The 13,190-nt window shown below is 45.0% G+C and overlaps 1 protein-coding gene across 11 annotated transcripts in view; it reads left to right on the top strand.

Annotated features, from left to right (window-relative positions):
* The window catches only part of R3HDM2 (R3H domain containing 2), a 130,644-nt gene that overhangs the window by 37,875 nt on the left and 79,579 nt on the right, over nucleotides 1-13,190 (top strand). For 2 of the 11 annotated variants that reach the window (XM_083486317.1, XM_083486315.1), the window contains exon 1: nucleotides 10,835-11,123. The exons of 8 other annotated variants lie outside the window; for them this stretch is intronic. The gene's annotated coding sequence lies outside the window, so the exon portion shown is untranslated. Of the gene's footprint in view, nucleotides 1-10,834; nucleotides 11,124-13,190 lie in introns of those variants that run through there. One more of the 11 variants, XM_083486310.1, reaches the window with a different exon arrangement.

The following is a 13,190-nucleotide window of genomic DNA, read 5'->3' as shown; positions in this document are numbered from 1 at the left end:
AGCAAGGCATTTGACAAGGTGCCCCATGATATTCTTGTAAAGAAGCTGGTAAAATGCGGTCTTGACTATGCTACCACTCAGTGGATTTGTAACTGGCTGACTGACCGAACCCAAAGGGTGCTCATCAATGGTTCCTCTTCATCCTGGAGAAGAGTGACTAGTGGGGTGCCACAGAGTTCTGTCTTGGGCCCGGTCTTATTCAACATCTTTATCAACGACTTGGATGATGGACTCAAGGGCATCCTGATCAAATTTGCAGATGACACCAAACTGGGAGGGGTGGCTAACACCCCAGAGGACAGGATCACACTTCAAAACGACCTTGACAGATTAGAGAACTGGGCCAAAACAAACAAGATGCACTTTAACAGGGAGAAATGTAAAGTATTGCACTTGGGCAAAAAAAATGAGAGGCACAAATACAAGATGGGTGACACCTGGCTTGAGAGCAGTACATGTGAAAAGGATCTAGGAGTCTTGGTTGACCACAAACTTGACATGAGCCAACAGTGTGACGCGGCAGCTAAAAAAGCCAATGCAATTCTGGGCTGCATCAATAGGAGCATAGCATCTAGATCAAGGGAAGTAATAGTGCCACTGTATTCTGCTCTGGTCAGACCTCACCTGGAGTACTGTGTCCAGTTCTGGGCACCACAGTTCAAGAAGGACACTGACAAACTGGAACGTGTCCAGAGGAGGGCAACCAAAATGGTCAAAGGCCTGGAAACGATGCCTTATGAGGAACGGCTAAGGGAGCTGGGCATGTTTAGCCTGGAGAAGAGGAGGTTAAGGGGTGATATGATAGCCATGTTCAAATATATAGAGGAGGGAGAAAGGTTGTTTTCTGCTGCTCCAGAGAAGCGGACACGGAGCAATGGATGCAAGCTACAAGAAAGAAGATTCCACCTAAACATTAGGAAGAACTTCCTGACAGTAAGAGCTGTTTGACGGTGGCATTTGCTGCCAAGGAGTGTGGTGGAGTCTCCTACTTTGGAGGTCTTTAAGCAGAGGCTTGACAACCATATGTCAGGAGTGCTCTGATGGTGTTTCCTGCTTGGCAGGGGGTTGGACTTGATGGCCCTTGTGGTCTATTCCAACTCTATGATTCTATGATTCTAGGAGGCGCCACAGGTACATTGCACCTCTCCGCAAAAGGGAGTGAGCGAGTTCACCCCACGGGCTCCTCCGCTGCTGCTGTTGCTGCTACCTCAGGAAGAAAAGGCACAAGGAAAGGGGGTGGGGAAATGGCAGCTCCGCCCTGACTGGCTCCAAGGGGAGAGAGATCCAGCCAGGGACCCCTCACTCGCCGCCAGAGGCCGGGAAAAGGAGCTGAGTTTCCCCTGGAGGAAGCATGGGAGGGGGCTTGGAAGTGACGGGATTGTGAGTGAACGGGATTGTGGGCTGAAGGGGAGAGGGAGAGAGAGTTAAAGCTTGAGGGGGAAGAAGAAAGGCGACCCACCCCTGCGGTCACCTGGGATCCCCTGCTCTCGCTTTTCCCAAATGCTCCCAACCCGGAAAAGTGAAAGCAGCCAAAGGGGAGGTGGCGCAAAAGAACTTGACTCAACGGAAATCTGGGGAAAGAAAATGTTTTTGAAAATCATAATAATAAAGGCTGCCGCTTATGTTGCTGCTGCTGCCAGGTCGAACCCCTGGGAGGATTGGGGCCCGGAACAGAAGGAAGAGGAGCAGCGCCCGCCGCATTCCCTGAGCCAAGGCAGGCTGGGGAGCAATGGTGGCCAGCGCCAGACACTGCTCTGTGGGGTTTTCGCCGTGGCGCCACCTCCTCCAAGGAGACTCACAAGTGGTGGAAGCAGCTGCCAAGGTAGGGGCACTGCCATACAGCCGGATCAGATGAACGCCCGCCTCGTTTGTTCATGAACAACCCCTCGGAGGTTACCCTGGTTGCAAGCACGTTTCAGAGCTTGTAATGGGGAAATGGGGCAGCGGTGATCCTGCGCCTCCTTCCATCGGGAATAAGGCGGCGGCGCTGGCTCTGCCTGGGCGGGTCGGGTTCAGGACCCTGGTGGGCCGGATGTGGCCGGTGGACCGTAGTTTGAGGACCCCTGCCCTTGATCATTTTGGTTGCCCTCCTCTGCACACACGCCAGCTTGTCAACATCCTTCTTAAATTGTAGTGCTCAGAATTGGACACAGTATTCCATGTGTGGCTTGACCAAGGCAGAATAGAGTGTGCTATTACTTCCCTTGATCTGGACACTATATTTCTGTTGATGCAGCCTACAATAGCATTAGCTTTTTTTGCTGCTGCACCCCATTGGTAATGAACATTCCTACAGTGTGTATTAGGAGCAACTGAACTGAATTCTTTTTGTAATTTGCCCTTCACATGTTGGTGTTTTTTGTTTTGTACACTTGAAACAAAATTCATTTTTCTGAAAAAGTAAATGGGGCTGCAAAGTGGCGATAAAAACTAGCAATGGCATATCTGGAACACATAATTTTTACATGTAAGTGTTGGAGCAAAAGGGTGACTTTCTTCTAGTTGTGTGGGGACTTAACTTACAACAGTGTGATTCTTTTCCTTCCCACCACACCAAGTTAGAATGAAGCTCATGGCCTCCATTAATCAAATTTAAAATTTTAGCAGAATGGTTTGAAGTTGCCAACTTGGATACAAGGCAATGGGCCCAGTTGTTTTGATGAGCTCTGTATATGTGCATGGATATATTTCTCATTCATATCAATCCGATGCTTCCAGAGACAGTAGTGGTTTTTGCAAATTGATAGGCAGAATCTATTGTCTGTTACTTCCAACTTTCTTCTATTTCTTTCAGAACTTTCTAGGCATCATGGTGATGGAGGTTATCCAAGAACTTACTGAGAATACATGCAAAAATTTCCATTGTTTGGATCTGTTTTTCTTGCATGTTTCATATGCCTGCCTGTCAATCACCCATACCCCAATTGCCAAACAACAATCCTAAAAAGAAGCTTCTTCAAAACTTATTGATTTGCCAATAAATATTTTAAATTTAGCATATTTATAGTAAATGAAATATGTTACATATCCCATATGTAGCAACTTATGTGGCAACTTATATTGTATAAATATTCTCTATTTTCAGTCTTTATTCTCAAATTAATACCTTCAGTTTTGAAGAAGTTGGTTTTTAGGATTAGAGACAACTGGTTACAAGCTTTCCAAGACTTTCCAAAGCTGCCATTGCTCCTCCCCATCTCCCTCATCCACACTTTCTTTATCAGTTCCCAGTCTGAACTTCTTGAAACAGTTTGAGGGCAGAAAAGAAGTGTGCTGTTTCAACTCCTAGGACCAAACTTTGAAAGGGTGATCTGGAGTTCTTTGTGATACCAAGGGAGCACACTCCTGTCTTGTTTAGGTTAGCAAAAAAGGTTGTCTTGCTTTCAGCTGACTGATCCTGATTTACATGTGATGCACAACAGATGGGAAGGGAAATGTAGAGCTGCAGAGAGAAAGCATTTCCTTTGCTGATGTATTTTTCTTCTACCTTTCCTTGTGAACTGTCCTAAGACGCTTAGAGAAGCTGTTGTGGCTGCTCCCCTCCCAATTCCTTTTGAAACCCCACTTCCTACAGTAGGTGAAGAAGAATGGGTGGTGGAAGGCACTGGTGGAGATAGAGAGGATCATAGCTCAGAGATGGAGCGCATGCTTTGCAGTGAGAGAGTTCCAAGCTGGTATGTGCAGTTCAAATGAGTTTCAAGTAGCATGACTGGAGAGGGGAATGGTTACTCTGCCTGAGACTTTAGAGAGCTGCTGCTTGTCAGATAGTAGACAGTACAAATGGTATGATTTTGGCATTTTCATATCCGCTTGTCGCTTGGAGTGTTTCCAGGGCAAGTGAGGTCTCCAGTTGACCTGATGGGATGGGAGCAGGCCATAGTGGAGAGAATAGGTGGGTGTTTCATTCAGGTCAATCAATGTCTATGGCCCTGCCCTGCAAGTGTTTGCTTATCTAAAGCTTTCCCATTGCTGTGACTCTTTTTTCCTTTGAAAAACAGAGGGCTTTCTCTGCTGCTGCAAGTCTAAAGCACAAATGCATCAGCATCTCTTCTATCTCTCTGACCTAGTTTTCTTTGTATGTACCTGCTATGTTTAAATAAGTGGCACTGAGGTGTGAAAGACAAAGAACAGGCTGTTGGTATGTGAGGTGTGGCCCAATCCCGCATTGTCATTTGGGCTTGTCAGGAGAGCTGACTTGCAGTTCTTCCACCCTGGAGTCGCTGTCTCTAAAAGATTTACCATTAAAGAAATCCTTATGAGCACAAATGTGTTCTAAAATAAAATCAGGTTTCCCAGACACTGCAGGTTGAAAACGCAAGGTGTCTGCCAACCTATATATAACTGTTTAGGTGTTTGAGAGAGAGAGAGAGAGAGAGAGTGTTCTGGATTCTCCCCCCCCCCCGAAAGGTGCAGTATAGATTTGGCACTCCCTATGACCTTGTTTCCTACTGAGGAGCAATTTTGGAACATGAGCTTTCTTGATGGTAAAGGGTCTAAGAACTGGGACTGAATTGGCTGCATCTGTTGTATGAATACAATAAGTTGTATTCATTCAACTTCTTTTTATTATTGCTTGTTAGCCGCCCTGAGCCCAGCCTTGGCTGGGGAGGGCGGGGTATAAATAATTTTTTTTAAAATTGTTGTTATCTGACAGTCTTCATGTTATATCTGCAGGCTTCTATTTCTTGTATGAAGAAAATTCACCCAAGTTCATGCACATAATATTCCATCACATTTATCTCATTACCTGAACTGAACAAATCCCAGGCACCTAAAAATTTAAAGCTAAGATCTAGTAATTTGGAATATAACCACACTCTGGGTTGTTCTTAGATATATATTGTCACATATAATGTTTAGGATTTTAATGTCAATTCAGGTTTGTGGTTTCTACTGCTTTGGTGAATTCTGTAGCCATGGAGCCCTCTGCACGTGTGTGGAGAGACTACTTCCACTGGAAGGTAATGCTGATTGCTGGTTCAAGACCAGGGAGCAGGTTCAACTTTATAGATTGGTGATGGAGTGGCCGCCGAGACCATATAACACTGGTCCTGAAAGACCTACATTGGCTCCCAGTACATTTCCGAGCACAATTCAAAGTGTTGGTGCTGACCTTTAAAGCCCTAAACGGCCTCAGTCCTGTATACCTGAAGGAGCATCTCCATCCCCATCATTCAGCCCGGACACTGAGGTCCAGCTCTGAGGGCCTTCTGGTGGTTTGCTCACTGCGAGAAGTGAGGTTACAGGGAACCAAGCAGAGGGCCTTCTTGGTCGAGTGGCGCTCTCCCTGTATAATGCCCTCCCATCAGATGTCAAGGAAATAAACAACTATCTGACTTTTCAAAGACATCTGAAGGCAACCCTGTTTAGGGAAGTTTTTAATGTTGGATGTTTTATCATGTTTTTTATATTCTGTTGGGAGCCACCCAGAGTGGCTGGGGAAACCCAGCCGGATGGGTGGGGTATAAATAATAAAATTATTATTACTATTACTATTATTACTATTATTATTATTATTGGTTCTCGGCCTTAAAGAAGCTTCTGCAGAGGTCTAGGCACCCGAAGCATTGCTCATTCCCAATGAGCATTTCCATTTAGAGAACTGCAGAGCTTTCTATCTACAGTGTTCTGGTGGTGGCAGGAGGGCTGGAAACCCTGTTTTTTTCAAAACTACTGAGTCAGGCTGTAGTGTAGAGCAAATCAAGCTTGCTTTTCTGATATGTTGCTCAAGTTCCCCCTCTGAAATCACGAGATTTAAGGAAAAGTACATGTTGAATTCTTTGTTCTTCTGCAGTCTGGAGACTGTCAGGTTTTTCCAAACAGAACTATTAAAGAAATAAATTGACATATAATTTGGCATTTATCTCCTGTGCAGGGTATATTTTTCACATCCTGCAAATTGTATTTTATCTCTCTTTCCCTGTGTCTTATGTTGTTGCTTGCTTTTCTAAAGAAAATTCAAACCAAATTAACAGCAAAATAATAAGTTAATATAAAACATGCCTGCACCAAAATGTTGTTGGTTCTTGTATTGTCCATTTTAGTTTTTATCATAGACTTGCTTGGATTTGTGTCTCTGTGATTCAGAAATAAATGCCAGTAGCTGAGAGATGAAGGGCTATCTTTTTATGAAAATGTTTACTCCTGTGTATGCAAATATTACAGAGCCTTCAAACTTTCAAACCTGTGGGTGACCCGTTCTTCTAATCCCACATTAGTTTACTGAGGAATCTCTTACTCTACCTGAAAATACTGGGGACAAGTGAATATTCAAGGGTACATGCAGAGTTCAAGTGGGCCAGCCCTGTTGCACCTTGGCATTGCCCTACATGGGCCATGAATTAGAATGGATCAAAGACAGGGAGAAATAAAATTTAAACCAGATTTTAAAACTGAAATATGATATTTTTTTTAAAAAGTTTCAGATGCAATTATCTCACTTAAAATTAAGCTGATTTAAAAATAAATATGAATTTAATGATTTTTAAAAATTTCCTAAAGCTGAATTTCAGATCTCATTGTGCTACTTTTCTTTGTAAAGTGAAAACAGTATGGAAAACTTCTTCATATCACAGTAGTTAATCTATTTGTATAGTGACCAAATACAGGGAGTATCATGCAAGCATAGGCACTAGAATCCAGGCGATGCCCTCTTGTATCTCACCAGGAACATCCATTATATTCATTATCTTCTAGTATTTTATACCCAAGCAGCAGAGCACTGCAGTGCATTCAGTTCTAAAATTATTAATACTGATGTCCAAACTACCTGAACAAGTCACTTTCCATTTCAGTAACTACAATTTCTTGCCTTTGGAAACTTGATTGCAACCCAATTTTACTCATATTTATGCAGAAACAAGTTCTTCTTTGTTAACTGAGACATATTTCCAAATAACAGTACGTAGGATTTGAGGCCTTAACCTTCAAGTAAATTATTTGCTTAGTGTTCTTACATGTGTACATGGCTTGTCTATAAACAGATGTTGGGCTGGCTTCAGCTAAACAGTTGTGCTACTAGCACAGCTGGGGTGCGCTCTCCCCACCCTTCCAAATCTGCTTAGATGGGGCCCAGAGAACCCCTGGAACAATATATGGGGGAAGGATGGAAGGGACTGTTTTGTCTGGAAAGCAGTAAAGTTTGCACTAATGGAATGATGGTTATAGTGTGATGTTGAATTCCACTCATAGTTCAATAGTACAGAAGACAATCTGAACTGCATGGCCAGAGACTTTGAATTACACTTTTAGATATTAATCCTCTATTTACGTGCAAACCAATATGCTTTTTCTTCTTATTTTTCAGTTAAAATGTATGCTTGTTCAGGAAATACTCCAAATTCAAAATGAGTCCTGGATTTAAATAAATGACTTTTTTCTTGGTGATTTAAATTATGGGTTTTACCCAGTGTTCATCCTCTGCAGAGCAGACCTGTTTGAATTAATGAGCATGATTATACTATTAAATGTGCTATCCTGAGTGGAACTTCAGCTATACAAATAAAACATTTTAAGCGTGTTGTAAAGTGCATTATACAAATACGACACTAGATGGTGATGGTGAGTTGTGGCAAATTCAATATTCCCCCCCGAAAAAATCTATAAAAAAGACATTTTCACAGTGTTTTTTTAATAAGTGTCTAGATTCCGCCTTAGTTGTGTCCAATCCTGATTTAAATCAATCCACCCTGTTAAGAATGTACAGCAAGCACTTATCCATGGCTGCACATTGCAGGGAAAGATGGGAAGTTCTGGGCAAGCTTTTCTTTTTCAGGAAGCTTTGTCTCCCATAAATTGCTTCTCCATGAGAATAGCCTCGGCTCCCTAGAACAGTCTTAAAATCCCTGCTATGGCGAAAAGGTAACACCAGGTAATCACTGTAGACATACTTGTCATTTTTTGCCTTTGTTCATGAAAAACAGTCAGTCAAATTTTGTTAACTCAGAAATAAACTAAAACCAGCTATTGTTCAGAGTTAATACCTGTTAATAAAACATGATTGGCTTTCAGCAAAGGATTATGGTGAGATATTGGCCAAATTGCTGTGTTTAAAGGTGCCTGGTAGTTTGGTTTTGAACATGGGGAACATAATGGCAGGACATGGCATTTTCAGTTGTTTGAGATAGTAAGATTTTTGCAATGATGACCAGGTGAATATAGTTTACTGCACACTTGATTCCTGAGTTATGTTCTGTCCACTGTGCCAAAAACAATGGTTCTATGTCAGAATTCTTTACAATGGAAAAAAACACAAAATTTGTACTTAAATGAATTGTGTGGCTATTCCCTCCCCCCCCCCACAGGTGGAATAAATAAAGACAACGGACACATTGTTTTAGGTTAATGGGCGAAAATGGCCACAACTTTATTGATTACAGGAAATGAAGGGTATTGGCTTTAGGCATTGGCCCCTAACCGACTATCCGGTCTGACCGGGAAGGGTTAAACACCAACAGGGGGAGCCACCCGAGATGCGTATCCCTAGGCGCTCCCCGAGGGGTTACCGCTCGGGGGCGCGCTTTAGGCCCTAGCCTCCGTAGGTTTCGGACGAGGCGTCGCCCCTCGGAGTCCTTTAACGAACTACCCTTCAAGCATTGGGGGAGGTGATGGCGTTCCTCCCCCCCAACCTCATCTGCATGACAATACCCCGGCCAATGCCTACCGCCAAAACCGAGGGAGTTGTGACGATTTGCTACGAGGTAGGCGAAAAAACCAAGTGGCTCACAAAACCAGCCAATTAGCCAAATGGAAAAACTCCTACCAGGCCCCTTGCGGCGACCAGCCGAAGCCCATAGCAATGTCAGTGGCAAAACCTAAAGGGCGGGTGGGTGGGAAACCGTGTCGTCTCCAGGGTGAAAAGGGGCAAGCCGAGGGCTTCCCCGACCTTAAGTGGCCTTTTTAAGGCCCGCCCCTGCCGCCAGCCGATTGGCTGGCGCCACAGGGGATGCTAATTGGGGGGAATCCCTGCCTCCCGCGAGGCTGGCGGGGTCGTGATCCCACAACCCCCCCTCCTCCTGACGTGATCCCACAACCCCCCCTCCTCCTGACGATCGGAAGGGGCATTATCAAAATAAGATCAAATGTATGCATGTATGTGCCCATTTTTGATGAGCAAAGATGGTGGTGGTGAGGGTGGTGGCTGGACTCAAACTCCCACATCATGTTCCTTCTGGGGTAGTTTGCCCACCTTTGGGCCCCACCATGCACTCAGCTGTCACCTGTGGCTCCTAGAAGCAGTTGGCATGTGACAGCAGCCACACCCAGGGAATGGCTTCAACTGGCTGGCCTAACCAGGTGAGGATAGCTGATGCGTTCCCTGCATGCAAAGACAGGCTCTGGCAGATTGAGCAGACAAGAGCAATAGTGGGTCCAATGGTCAAGAAGGCAGTTGTTGCATGTGGTGTAGAGGGAAGTGAGAGGCAGATGGGACTCATACACCTGGGAAGGTAGCTCGTCTAGGAGAAGGAAAATTCTGATTCTAAACCTCCTCTGCCTTGTGGGATATCTTCTGGAGAAGAAAAGAGTAAGGACTAAATTCTACACCAGGGGTAGACAACCTAAGGCCCGAGGGCCGGAAATGGGCCTATCGCCCTCTCAATCCATCCCGCAGACAGTCTGGGAATCAGCGTCTTTTTACATGAGTAGAATGTGTCCTTTTATATAAAATGCATCTCTGGGTTATTTGTGGGGCAGAGGAATTCGTTCATCCCCCCCCCCCCCTCAAAATATAGTCTGGACCACCACATGGTCTGAGCGACGGTGGATCGGCCCACTGCTGAAAAAGGTTGCTGACCCCTGCTCTACACAAATTCAGAGTGGGATCTAGAAGTTCTGCTTATGTTGATTTTGATATTAATGTGATGAGGTACCGTATTTTTCGCCCCATAAGACGCACCGGCCCATAAGACGCACCTAGATTTTTGGGGGGGAAATAAAGGGAAAAAAATTTATTTCCCCCCCCCCCAGGTGCGCTGCGCTACACCAGGAGCTTGGGGCGTGCGGAGCTCAGCGCGCCCCAAGCTTCTGCGTGCCGGCAAGGTCTCCGCTAGCGTGGGAGAGCCGGGCGCCTCTCCCAGGGCTAGCGGACCCCTGCGCTAATCCAGAAGCTTGGGGCAAGCTGAGGTCAGCGCGCCCCAAGCTTCTGCGTGCCGGCAAGCAGTCCGCTAGCCCTGGGAGAGCCGCGGGGCTCTCCCAGGGCTAGCGGATCGCTGCGCTATACCAGGAGCTTGGGGAGTGCTGAGCTCAGCGCGCCCCAAGCTTCTAGGTGCGCGCAAGCAGTCCGCTGCCGCCCCAAGCCTCGCGCACCCGGTGGGACCTCCTGCCGGGCGCGCGAGGCTTGCAGGCATTCGCCCCATAAGACGCACCCCGATTTCCTCTTCATTTTTGGAGGGGAAAAAGTGTGTCTTATGGGGCGAAAAATACGGTAATCATGACTTACGTCCTACTTAAATGAACAGGATTTAGGAAGCAGGTATAATGAGTTGGATCCAGACTATCTCCTACCCTTTGAGATCAGGACAACAGAAAAACTTGCTGAACATAAAGATTGTCCCTATGGTTGACAGTGAAGAAAATATTTGCAAGTATTAAATGAGTTTGAATTTGAATATCAGGTGGATGCAAACAACTGATTCATCTGGATGGGAATCCCTTTTAAGCTGGATCATTGCAGCTAAGGCTCTCTTCAGTAGAAAAAAAATGCTCTCATTTTAATTTGGGCATTCTCTCTTCATTGTTGTGCTTGCTGGTGGAAATGGGGGTGCTGTGTCTTTAAACGGCTATCCTTTCCTCAGCCTTGAGGAGGCAGTTACACTCAAGTCTCTGAATGAGGGAGAGAGGGGGTGTGGAAGTAGCCATTGGCAGAGCTCTCTATGCCATCTCTTCAAGCAGCTGGGGTCTGGTGCCTTCTGAGCAGCTTGTCAGAGCAATTAGCTTGCTGTAGCCGTGGCGAGGAGCATTCACATTGCATTTGAAGCTGGGGGTGGGGTGGGGGCCGAAAAGAAACAGAGGATTCCAAGAACCAAGGTCTCCTGGCAAAATTCCTCTGGTAACCGTTCATGGCAATGAGGTCCTTGTTGAGAAGGGGAAATAGATGACTTACTCAGTGTGCAGCTTCCACTGGGGTGAGTTTATTTTTAGACTGAAGTCTCTGATGATTTTGGTATGGTGGGGAGAGAGAAAGCAAGATAAATGTCTTGTTGATTGCAGTGGAACTAACTATCCTTGTAATTTAATTGTGTAGCTGTTTGACTGTTTTGGTACGTAGGTGAGAGGGGCATCTGCCTTTATAAGGTTTTTCAGAATGGTTTCCCCCCCCTGAATGGTACAGGAGTCTGATTTCATCTCTTCTCCCCATGCTTCCTCCTCCTCCTCCTCCAGGCTTGCAGGGTCTCCGTGGCTCCTGTGTCATCAGTTTTTTGTGATATGCTATGCATCCACCTAGAGGGAAGAAGGGAATCCCCTATAAACATACGCAGCTCTTTTGTGTCATTAAGGAGGTCTCCCTGCTGGACTTGTGCTGGGATTCCGTTGTTGTTTTTAACTCAAGCTCTGTTTTTATGATGGGAAGCCAAGCACCCATCACTATCCTCATTCACAAATCCTGCACATTTCCCCCCTTTAAGGATTTGTTTAGATCTGAGGAAAGGATGCTGGCTGTTATATTTGAGCAACCACTTGACCATGTATATTCCATTCAACACAATTGGAGTAAACTGATTCCCCTGAACCTGATCTAGTGCTCCGTCTATCCTCTTCTCTTTCATCTTTCAAATTCCTGGATAAATCTTCATACTATCTTTGGCTGAAATAAGTGTTTGTGTATATATATATAAATATGTATGTGTATGTGTATGTGTATGTATGTATGCATGATAAACACTGCAGATGCATCCCTAGCTTTCAAAATCCAAACTGGGCTATTTTGAGGGGCTCAGATTGATGAAGCAGACAAAAATATGAGAGCCGCCTCTATTAGGTGGCTTTGCCATAGGTATTTTGTTGCTTGTGCGATGGCAATTGCTTCAGCAAGTGGGTGTTCTCTTCTGTTTTTGTCCTTCTGCTTATGAAACCAATGTTCAGCAAGGGGGGGGCGTGCGGGCGATGGAACTGCTGTTGCCTCCCCTTTGTGCCTCTCCTTCTCAAGCCCCTCTCCTAGTAGATGGCATCTTTGAATGCATCTGGTAGCTCAGCTAAGAGGGGGTTTCTTTCTGCTTGTCAGCTTCCAAATGCAAGACCTTAATGTCTGCTTTATTGCTGTATGTGGTATACGTGACATCAAAGTAAGCTGCAATAACGGCTGTCATTTGCAGTATGTTTACTTGTAGACTTCTTCTTTTTTAATAGTCAGATAGGAAAGAAAGTAGAGGATGTGGGTATGAGCAGATACCTCCTTCAGCCAGTTTTCCTAATCATTAGCATATACTCCATATAACATTAGAATCTTTATTTGCTGTTCAGTGAAGGTAAAGTTATGTTTCCTTAAAATCATTTTTGGTTTTCCATTCATTGTCATTTTACTGTCCATTTGTTCAGTGGACAGCAGAAGTTAATGAAAAGTTGGGCTTAATCTGTTCGTGAAATTTAAGGTGATTTTCCTTTGAAAGAGATGTAGTGCAACCTGATTTCCTTCCTTCATATTTTATTTTGTGTAGCGCAGACACTTCATCAGACTTTGAATAGGAAAGAGTTAAGATCTATTTTTATGGTTGAGCATGTCCGCCCCCCCCCCCCCGCCATTCCGGAAACAAGCAGCTGGCCCTGTATTTGCAAGTGGCTGAGAGCCCCCAGAAACTAGCAAACTCTCCCCCTCCAATCACTGTTTTCTGAAGGAATACTGCCACCGGGCATATAGAACTGTGGCAAGGAGCAGCAGTGCCCCACAATAAAGGGTTAAAAGGAATTCCAACACAGTGTCACACATCTTGACATTACAGAGGAGGTGGATAATTTTCATGCTAGATATTCAGGAAATCCCCATGGTGGACAGCCCCCTTAACTGTTGCCAGGAGACCATTTTGACGTCACTGATGGCAGTTCCTGTCTGCATGTGGGTGCAGTGAACATCCTTCAGCAGAGAAACAGTAGCTGATGTGAAACTGGTAAATATGTGCTTCGAAAAAGATAATCTGGCCCCAAGCCCAGCTCATTTTTTCTTAATGACTTTGACTGCGGCTGTGAAGCTTGCAGAA

This window comes from Podarcis liolepis (assembly GCF_965112155.1).
Source record: "Podarcis liolepis genome assembly, chromosome: 2".
Classification (NCBI taxonomy): Eukaryota; Metazoa; Chordata; class Lepidosauria; order Squamata; family Lacertidae; genus Podarcis; species Podarcis liolepis.
Note: the sequence above shows the minus strand (reverse complement) of the source record. Positions and strands in the feature narration are given on the sequence as shown.